A 9,774-nucleotide genomic window follows, 5' to 3' on the forward strand; every position below is an offset into this window, starting at 1 on the left:
CAGGCCTTGAACTCATAAAAGCTCTGTTGCCCACATTGCCTTGTTTGGTTTGGTTGAGACCAGGCTGACCTCAAACTAAGAGAAACGCCTGCTTGGGATTGAAGGCATGCGCTACCATGCCCAGCTGCCTTTTTGTTTTCGATATAGTTGTGAGGTAGAGCTGTCATGTGGATTTTAAAGATGGAACCGGTGTCTTTGGGAGGAGCAGCCTTAAGTGCTGAGCCATCTCTCCAGTCCCCCCTTTGGTTTTTTTTTGTTTTTTTGAAACAAAATCTCTCCTTGGCCTGGAGCCTATCAAGTATGCTAGACTGGCTGATCACTGAGCCCTATGGGTCTGCTCTGCTTCCCCAGCACCCATGTGTAAGATGCCCTGCCATGCTCAGCATTCTATGCTGATTCTGGGGTTCCAACTCAGATCCTCATACTTGCAAGGCAAACACGTTATTGAACCATAGCCACCTCCCCAGTCCCTCAAAAGTTAGCCAAAGACATATATGGATGTTAATGGCACATTACTCACCATAGCTGAAAACATGCAGCAACCCAGATCCCCTGGGGGAACCAATGATTGTGATACCCACAACACTTTAATACCAGTATTTAGAGTCTTTTCCCATACCAAGCAATTCTCTGCCTCTCCAGACATGAACTGGGTGTCCCACAGTTTAATTCAGTGTTGACAGCTGAAGTTAGTACAGAGCCCATAGCTTAAGGGCTCAGTCCTAACAGATGTGGTGGCACAGGTGCCTGCAATCTCTTGAAGAATGAGACAGGAAGGTCCCAGGCAGGCCAGCCTTGACTATGCTGTGAGTTCCAGGCTACTCTGGGATATAGCATAAGACCATGTCTTTTTGTTTTGAGACAGGATTGTAGGCTCAATTTTCTTAGCAAATATATTTTATTACGAACTTGTTAACCGAGAGTACCTCACTTATAACCCGACTAAGCTAAACAACAGGAAAAGATTAAAGGATACAATAATGAAATCATAAGGATATCAGTTCCAAGGAACAGTTCTCCTGGTGTAATCAGCAGGATTTCTTCTGCTGGCACCTGGAGCAACCAGAACCTGGAACCTCAGCAGGAGCCCGGGGCCCCGAAAGCCTTCCCTTGGGCGGCTCGTCTCTCGAAGTGGAGCGATGAACAGCCAGAACTATCCCCAGTCTCCAAAGGCCCTGGCTCTTGTTTTTGGCTCACATTTATACCTCCTCTCAACATTTGTTCAAGGATGTTTTTCAGCTGCTTAATAACCAATCTCCCCCACATGATGTTTCGACTTCTAAGAGGATAAACACCACCCACTCTCTCACAAGTCTTTTTCTCATCCCCCACTTGTGATCTAAACAAAAAACATGTTTATCTCTCCTTCACAGGATCTCACTATGTACCCTTGGCCATCCTGGAACTATGCAGACCAGGCTGGTCTCAAATTCATAAAGATTTGCCTGCCTCTGCCTCTTGAATGCTGGGACTAAAGGCATGCACCACCACCTGCCTGGATAAGACCAAGTTTTTTTTTTTTTTTTTTTTTTTGTTTTTTTCAAGACAGGGTTTTTTTGTGTAGCTTTGACTGTCCTGGACTCATTTTGTAGTCCAGGCTGGCCTCAAACTCACAGTGATCCACCTGCCTCTGCCTCCCGAGTGCTGGGATTAAAGGCGTGCGCCACCACGCCCGGCTAGACCAAGTTTTTTTTTTTTTTAAATGAAAAAGTAGGCATAATGGTCTACACTATGGGATCCTGGCAGAGGCAGACAGGTCTCTGAGTTCAAAGCCAGCCTGGTGCATATAGCAAGTTCTAGGCCAGGTGGGGCTACATAATGAGACTGGCTCAAAAAATGAATTTCACAGTCACATATTCAAGGAGTGGCTGAAGACTGGATCCCACTCTGTAAACTGAAGTTTGAGGAAGTTCCCTGTTTTGAATCAAGACAGGGCTGACTGCCCTATCCTTGGACTCTGCGGCTGACCCATGCTCATGTGGAGGTCTCAAACGTCAAACGAGGGGTCACTCCACATTCTTAATCCTAGCTCCCAACTCTTCATCTTTAATGCCTCATTAACTGTTTTTGCTGCTGGACAGTGACCACTAAGGGTAAGGCCCAGGCCTTCTGCCCGGCATGACTCACCGATGCGCCTGAGCATTTTGCAAAGGCTCAGTGTGTAGGAAATGCCGGTGAGTGCTTGCTGGGAGGACGGACAAGAATGAGGTCACTCCTGTCTAAGCACAGGGGTGGCAGTGAGGAGTCTGAGTTTCTGAGGCCCTGAGGCTAGAAGTAACACGCTGCTTGTCCTCCAGATCAGAGTTGCAGGAGTGGGGAGGAAACTTGAGGCTACCTGAGCTACAGAGTTGAAATGGGGCAAGGTTAGGGTCCATAGGCCTATGGGGAGGATAGCCCCAGTCCTGGGATCAACCCCAGGGCCTCACAAGCAAGGCAATACTCTACTGTTCCTATCCCAGCCAGTACAACTGCCTGAGGCAGCTGAAGGAAGCAGCTTTCTCTTCCCCAGCTGTCATCCTAGCTCCTTACAGGCTCTGCTCTGTAGGCCCTCCAAGTGGTCTTGTCATTCACATCACCCCCTCCCCAAAGTGCAGACTAAGAACTTGTTCAGTTTGGACAGTCACGTAACAGGCAGATGACCAGGCATCATGTCCTGCTTTCTTTCCTCTTTAAAGGCCTCCTCTGCTCCCAGAGAACAGACTGTCTCCTTTGCCTCTGCCTCCTTCTTGCTTGGAGCCTGTCTCTGAAGCTACTGCTATTCCTGGCCTCACAAGGAATGCTCACTTCCCCCCACCCCCCACAGGGTTTCTCGGTGTAGCCTTGGTTGTTCTGGAACTCACTCTGTAGACCAGGCTGGCCTGGAACTCAGAGCTCTGCCTGCCTCTGGCTCCTGAATGCTTAAAGGTGTACTGTCACCATGCCCAGCTTAGCTTTTCTTTCGACGGGTTGGGGAGGCAAGCAGAATGGGCTATATATCGCCCTGTAGGGTATCTCAGCAGAATGGCAGAGGGTGCTGGAAGCCTGGGGCAGGAGAAGCAACCGAGTCATCCAGCTCAAGCCAAGCTTGACTCACGGGGAAGTGACTTGAGAACACTTTAATAGCTACCTAGTGCTGGCCACCTTTCCCCTCCCAGCTTCCTTTGGTTTCTGGCCACTGACTTGCCCCCTCCTCTCATAATCTGTTTTCTCATCCACAGCAGGACTTGCTAAGGAAAAACACAGTCATCTATTTGCCCAGGCCACAGATACTGGAGTTGTAATGTTGGACACTCATGTTAATTAATTTGCTGTAAAGAGCTCAGCAAGTGATTTATAATGCTGCTCGCCTGTCTTCAGCCATCTTTTCTCTTCAGAAGGGAATAGGAGAAGATCCAAGCCTTGAGTACTAAATGGGATGGTAACATGTGACTCATACACATTAAAAAAAAATAATGTAAAAAAAAATGTTTATGGGTATCTTCCCTGCCCGCATCTGTGCACCCATGTGCAACTCCTGCAAACACACAACAGATCTTCTGGGTACGAACGAGGTCCTTCTGAGGAGCAGCCTGTATTCCTATGGAGCTGTCACTCCTGCCCCAAAACAAACCATCAAAACCAATCTAAGTACTAGGTTACTGTAGTGAAGAGCAAGACTGCCGAGAAAGGGCAGAAGCCTGTTCTGAGGTTGGGCTCCAAACTCTCAGGTAGCTATGCTTTCCCCATCAACTGTTGCTTGTCTAGCTAGCATCAAAGGTACCCAATCAGTTCAAAGCCCAAGACTGACTATCTCCAGGGCACAGGGGTGCAGCTCCTTTCCTGGCCCTGCCCCTTCTCTCTTCCAGGCAAGTCCCCAGATCTCAGACCTAAGCTGACTTAGTGGGATTGACTCGAGATAAACTCAAATTATGAGTCAAAGCTAACTTGCAAAGAATCAAGCCAGTTTAAGAACCTTCTGAGCTGGGTGTGGTGGCACACGCCTGTAATCCCAGCTCTTGGGAGGCAGAGGCAGGTGGATCATTGTGAGTGTGAAGCCAGCCTGGTCTCCAAATAGAGTCCAGGACAGCCAAGGCTACACAGAGAAACCCTGTCTTGAAAAAAACAACAAAAAAAAAAACCCCCTCTGAAGCAGTCAGGACCCAAACATCCTGCTGTGTCATGGCTGCTCACACAGCCCCTACATAGTTTGTTACACGATGCTGCTTTAGTTTGGTTTGAGACTCCTGGGATGGCAGTTCTGTGCCACCATGCCCAGTGTTGCTCCCCCCACCCCATTTCTGAAATTTCAGAATGTCTTTAGTAAGCCTCACTTCTCCCGACAGGGTCTCACTATGTAGGCCTGGCTGTCCTGAAATTCAGACTGGCTTTGAGCTTACAGAGATGCACCTGCTTCTGCCTCCTGGATGCTGGGATCAAAGGCATGCACCACTACTCCTGGATGTTGGGATCAAAGGCATGCACCACTACTCCTGGCTAGAACCTCACCTACTTTAGACCTCTTGATACATCAACATGTACTCCCTAAGAACATTCTCTTACAAAACCATGATTACAAAGCTAGGATTTAACTATGGTAGGCCTTTTATCTATAGTACACCTGAGTGTTAATTGTCCTATAATATAGTTTGAAGAACAGGGACAGGGGTCAGGCAAGAGGACTCAGTGGGAGGGAAACGGAGAGAACCAACTCCCACCGCTTGTCTTCTGATGTCCACATATGCTGTGACATACACCTCTAAAAATGTAAATACAAATGAGATATAAATGGGGGGGGGGGGAACTAGTGGAGGCAAATATGGCATAGTGCATGCACCTGTTGCCCCAGCTGCTTGTGAGGCTGAGCAAGTCACTTGGAGCAGCTGTGGAGGCAGAGGCAGCAGATCTGAGTCTGAGGCCAGCCTGGTCTACAGAGTGAGCTCCAGGATAACCAGGTTATGCAGAGATCCTGTCTCAAAAAGCAAACCAAACCAGCAACAACACTTACTTGAGACCATGAGTTCGTGGACAACTAGGTAGGGCAGGTTAGCAAGATCTTCTTTCCCAAAGGGATGGGGTGGGTAGGAGGTAGCAACATAGCTGAGTAGTAGTGAACACTTAGCACAGAGGGGGTCCTGCATTAACCCCCAAATTAACTAAATAAAGGACGAATGACAAACACTACCATCATTTGAGAACTTCTATTCTCTCGAGACAGGGCCTCTCGTAACGCAGGCTGGCATTACGCACGCTGTGTGGCAGCTGAGAATGGCCTTCAACTCCTTCATCTTCCTGCCTCCATTCCCCAAGTGTGCTCCCCCAAGGTCTGGCTTGAGATGCTGGAGAGACTCAGGGAGTCCTCCCCAAGGTCGTGGGGTCTCTTTTTGTTTATCCTCAACTGTACTGGGGTATAAACTGTGCATTGTGGGAAAGAAGAAATGCTAATGGGTGACTTCCAGACACAGCTCAAGTGGGTGGTCACTTCGAAAAGCTAGCAGCCAGTAAGGCATGCTCACTTAGCCTTACCTGCACCTTTCCCCCTTCTTAACACATGAATGGCCTGCTTTCACAACTTTAGGACCAAACACACTATGTCCTAGATTGCCATGTAATAGCTTAGGAACCTCAACGGAAATACTTCTGAGTTTTTCTAAGGATTATGTAACTTAGTGACTACAGTTATTTTATACATGGTAGTTTGAACTTAGATTTTAGAGGGCAAAAGTATATATAACGAGATCAAACGAGCCTCCTGGGTTCTTCTATGCACACTCAACCCTCCTTCCTTTGGCTGACCGCCCTCCCTATTTCTATAGATTCTGAGGACAAAGCTAGCTGTCACAGACATCTGCTGACACTGGGTTAGAAATCCTGCCTTTTCCAATGAAGCAGGCTTCCTCAACTAGCATCCCTGTAGTTTAGCACCACCTTGTGGCCACCACCATAAAGTCACTCCAGACACTTTATGGGATGAAGGTTGGTGGCCAAGGAATCGCCATAGGCCCAGGCAAGTGCCAGATAATGGATGCATCTCACATACCTTTCTCTATGAAATCCTTAAGCCAGTCATTAAGACAGCGTCTTTCCAGGTAAAGGGCTTGTCTGGAAAACTCGGCATCTTCCTGCCAAGGCTCTGGGACACTGCCACTCAACTACATTTCAGCCCTTTGCTTTGAGGTCGGAGTTCACTAACTTGTCCTGGCTGACTGATTTGCCCAAGCCTCCCAAGCAGCAGGGCTATAGGCAACTACTATACAAGGCTGGTTTCCAGTCAAACACGGGTAGGGATCAGCCTGTCAAATTCTGAGGACACACACTTACAGAAAACCTTGCAAGGGCTGGAGAGATGGTTCAGAGGTTAAGAGCACTGGCTGCTTACTCTTCCAGAGGTAGAGTTCAGTTCCCAGCAATCATGGTGGCTCACAACCACCTATGAGATCTGGTGCCCTCTTCTGGCCTGCAGGCACACATGCAGGGAGAATACTGTACACACAATAAATCTTTAAAAAAAAAAAAGGGGGGGGGGGGGGGGAGACCTTGGAAAGGAACATCTCCGGTGCACCTCTAGTTTTCATTTGGCCACATTACAGCATCCAAACCCTCTGGCCAGTCAGCTCCCACATCACTTGAGGTACACGCCTATCAGGGTGGGACTTTGGCAGATGCGAATCCCAACTGGCACTCACTTAAGTTGGCTACAAGGTAGAAGCTGGCGTGGATCTTAAATTCCACGTTGGCGCTCAGCCTGGGAGTGTCATGGTATGGGAATGGGAGCTGAACAAAACATGGCAAGCACTGCAGGCCCGGACAGGCAGGCACTGTAGCCCACGCATCCTGCACTCTCAACAGCTTGATTACCACCTAGGCATGTTGTAGGAGAAAAACTACCTTTACTGTGCACTATGACTGTCCTTTTCCAGAGGAAGATGGGTTTAATTAATCCAAGAACCTTCTGGGTTGGATGAGAAAAGCACAAGTATGCCGAAAAGGCAGTGATGGGTAAGACCACAGCTGTTGCTGGCCAATTTTCTTTCAAACCTTCAATTAGCAAGCCACATATAACCTGTTTCTTAACTAGACTTCTTAAGCTCTCAAAGAACCTCTATGTCCCAAAACCTTTAAGGAGAAAACCAAAATATTAATGCCAGGCTAATTTCTGCCCTGACATTTTATATGGCTATTTTCCTGCCTTCATATATGTGTGTCTTGTGGGTGCCTGGTACCAGTGGTGGTTAAGAGGGCACCAGATCCCCTAGTACCGTGGTTACAGCCACTGTGAACCTCTACATGGCTGCTGCCAACTACTGTGGGCACTTTGCAACTGCAGCTGGTGCCTTCTTTTGTGACAGGGTGTCTCTGTGTAGTCTTGACTGTCCTGGACTCTCTTTGTAGACCAAGCTGGACTCGAACTCACAGAGATCTGCCTGCCTCTGCCTCCCAGGTGCTGGGATTAAAGGTCTTCTTCCATTTTTTTAATGCAGGGTTTCTCTATGTAGCCCTGGCTGTCCTGGAACTCAAGAGACACACCTGTCTTTTTATCTTCCAAGTGCTGGGATTCAAGGCATGCACCACTATGCCTGGCGTGCAGTCAGTGCCTTTTTTTTTTTTTGGTTGTTGTTTTCTAAACAGTTTACTTTCTTTATTCCTTTCTTTTGTATATAGTGCTCGGCCTGCATGTACACCTGCAAACCAGAAGAAGGCATCAGATCACATTATAGACAGTTGTGAGCCACCATGTGGTTTCTGGGAATTAAACTCAGGACATCTGGAAGAACAGACAGTGCTCTTAACCACTGAACTCTCTCTCCAGGCCCCGCAGTCAGTGCTTTTAACTGCTGAGCCAACTACTTGGCCCCTGGACTGGCTATTCTATTGTTCATTTCTGAGACAGGACCTTGCAATGTAGGCAAAACTTGCCTCAAACTTGCAATGTTCCAACCTTTGCCTCCATGTACCACCACCAACCACATTGGATTCCTTTGATATAGCACTCAAAGGCACGTAGACGGAGGAGTTAACTTAAGAATTGGGACTGAGCCAGGCGTGGTGGTGCACTCGGGCAGGCAGATGTAGGTGGATCACTGTGAGTTCGAGGCCAGCCTGGTCTACAAAGCGAGTCCAGGACAGCCAAGGCTACACAGAGAAACCCTGTCTTGGAAAAACAAAAACAAACAAACAAACAAAAAACCCAAAACAAAACAAAACAAAAACAAAAAAAAAGAAAGAAAGAAAAAAAGAATTGGGACTGATAAAATTTTGGTTGCATTTCAAAAGAGCTGCTAATCAAACTTTCAAACTTTTTAAATGTTTTCTTACCTGTTTAGATGGTGACACCACCTTTCTCTATGGAATATAGGTAGTTTTAAAAATACCTTTAAAAAAAATCCAAAGACAAATGCAAATTTCCTTCTGACATACATGTAAAAAAGCAGCAGCTCCCTGCAGCCCTCCCTGGGATTGCAACCTCAGCTATCTTTCACATAGACACACAGCGAGAATAACTCTAAGGCTGAACATTTATTAGGCACGACTAATCTGACAAACGGAAGAATTTAGTCTCTGTAGTCCAGACTTTTCTAGGAACATTCCTAAAAAATCTCAAGCACACAGCATATATTCTTAAATATGGTTTAATACTCTTCTCCATTTCTGTACATCACAACACCGAGATTCTGCTCTTAGGGTCTCTCTGCAGAGGCTAGGGAGTGCAGGCTACGGCTTCACCCTCTCACTTATGTGTTTGTATGCGCAAGTGTAACACATATCAGTATATATTGATACACACATCAATATATAATGCAATATAGATCACCAAGGAGAACACATTGATTAAAGAAATACAAAAATTTGGCATCATTTCCAAACTTAAATAGTAAAAATAAAAACTACAAAAGGAGCTGCATACCCTAAATGTATCATGTGAAACAACAAGCATATTCAAAAATGTAAATTTACATCCAATTTCTCTGGTCTTGTCATATCACATTAGACCCATTTACAATGGCAAACAAAACCCTAAGGTACTGCAGGGAAGAGTGTGTTCGATTGCTCTTGGTGTCTGCAAACAAACAGCAGAGCCCAAAGCAAAAGCCTGTTCTGGCGGAGCCTCCCTTGTTGGTGAACACCAAAGAATGGACTCTTCTCACTGGGGGTTGAGGCATCAGGTTACGCGACAGACAGTCATTGGACCTCGGAGTACACTGTGAGAACCAGAAGGTTTACATTTAAGACACACTCCCTTCATTCAAGTGAAACAGGATTATTGGAACGATAGGCAGGTCTGCAACCTGGGAACAAGGAGCTGGTTCAGACCAATAAAGCTACAAGTGACTGAGTCAAGTCAGTGAAGAACAGCAGTCAGGCACTAAAGTGTTAAAAGTACCCAATTTGAAACCCAATGCACCCCGCCACCCTGGTATAAGTGTGGGGGTGATACCAGTTGACTTTAAAACCCTTTGGTCCTTCAAAGTCCACTCGGTATACTTTCCCCATTGCTACTACTGGGCACATCCTACACACTTTGTCATTGTCACCACCTTGAGCACACCATGACTTTGCACTTCAACTGGGTTCAAATCCAACTTACAGCCCAGCTGTGAAGCATACGCTTCAAGGTTTCAGGCCACCTTTTGGATCTAACATGGTTTATAGTCCATGGTGCCATAAGCTGTGTCCCACCCCTCCCCACCCCTCCCCCTCCCACTCCCTCCCATACTTTCTCCTCTGAGAGGTGCTTGTAAGTCCCACTTTTGAAACAGATGCTCCAGCCCCACCAGGGGTTTAAGATACATGCACGGTCATACATGTCTTGTCTGTCGT

The sequence above is a fragment of the Acomys russatus genome, chromosome 20, assembly GCF_903995435.1.
Source record: "Acomys russatus chromosome 20, mAcoRus1.1, whole genome shotgun sequence".
In the NCBI taxonomy this organism is placed as follows: Eukaryota; Metazoa; Chordata; class Mammalia; order Rodentia; family Muridae; genus Acomys; species Acomys russatus.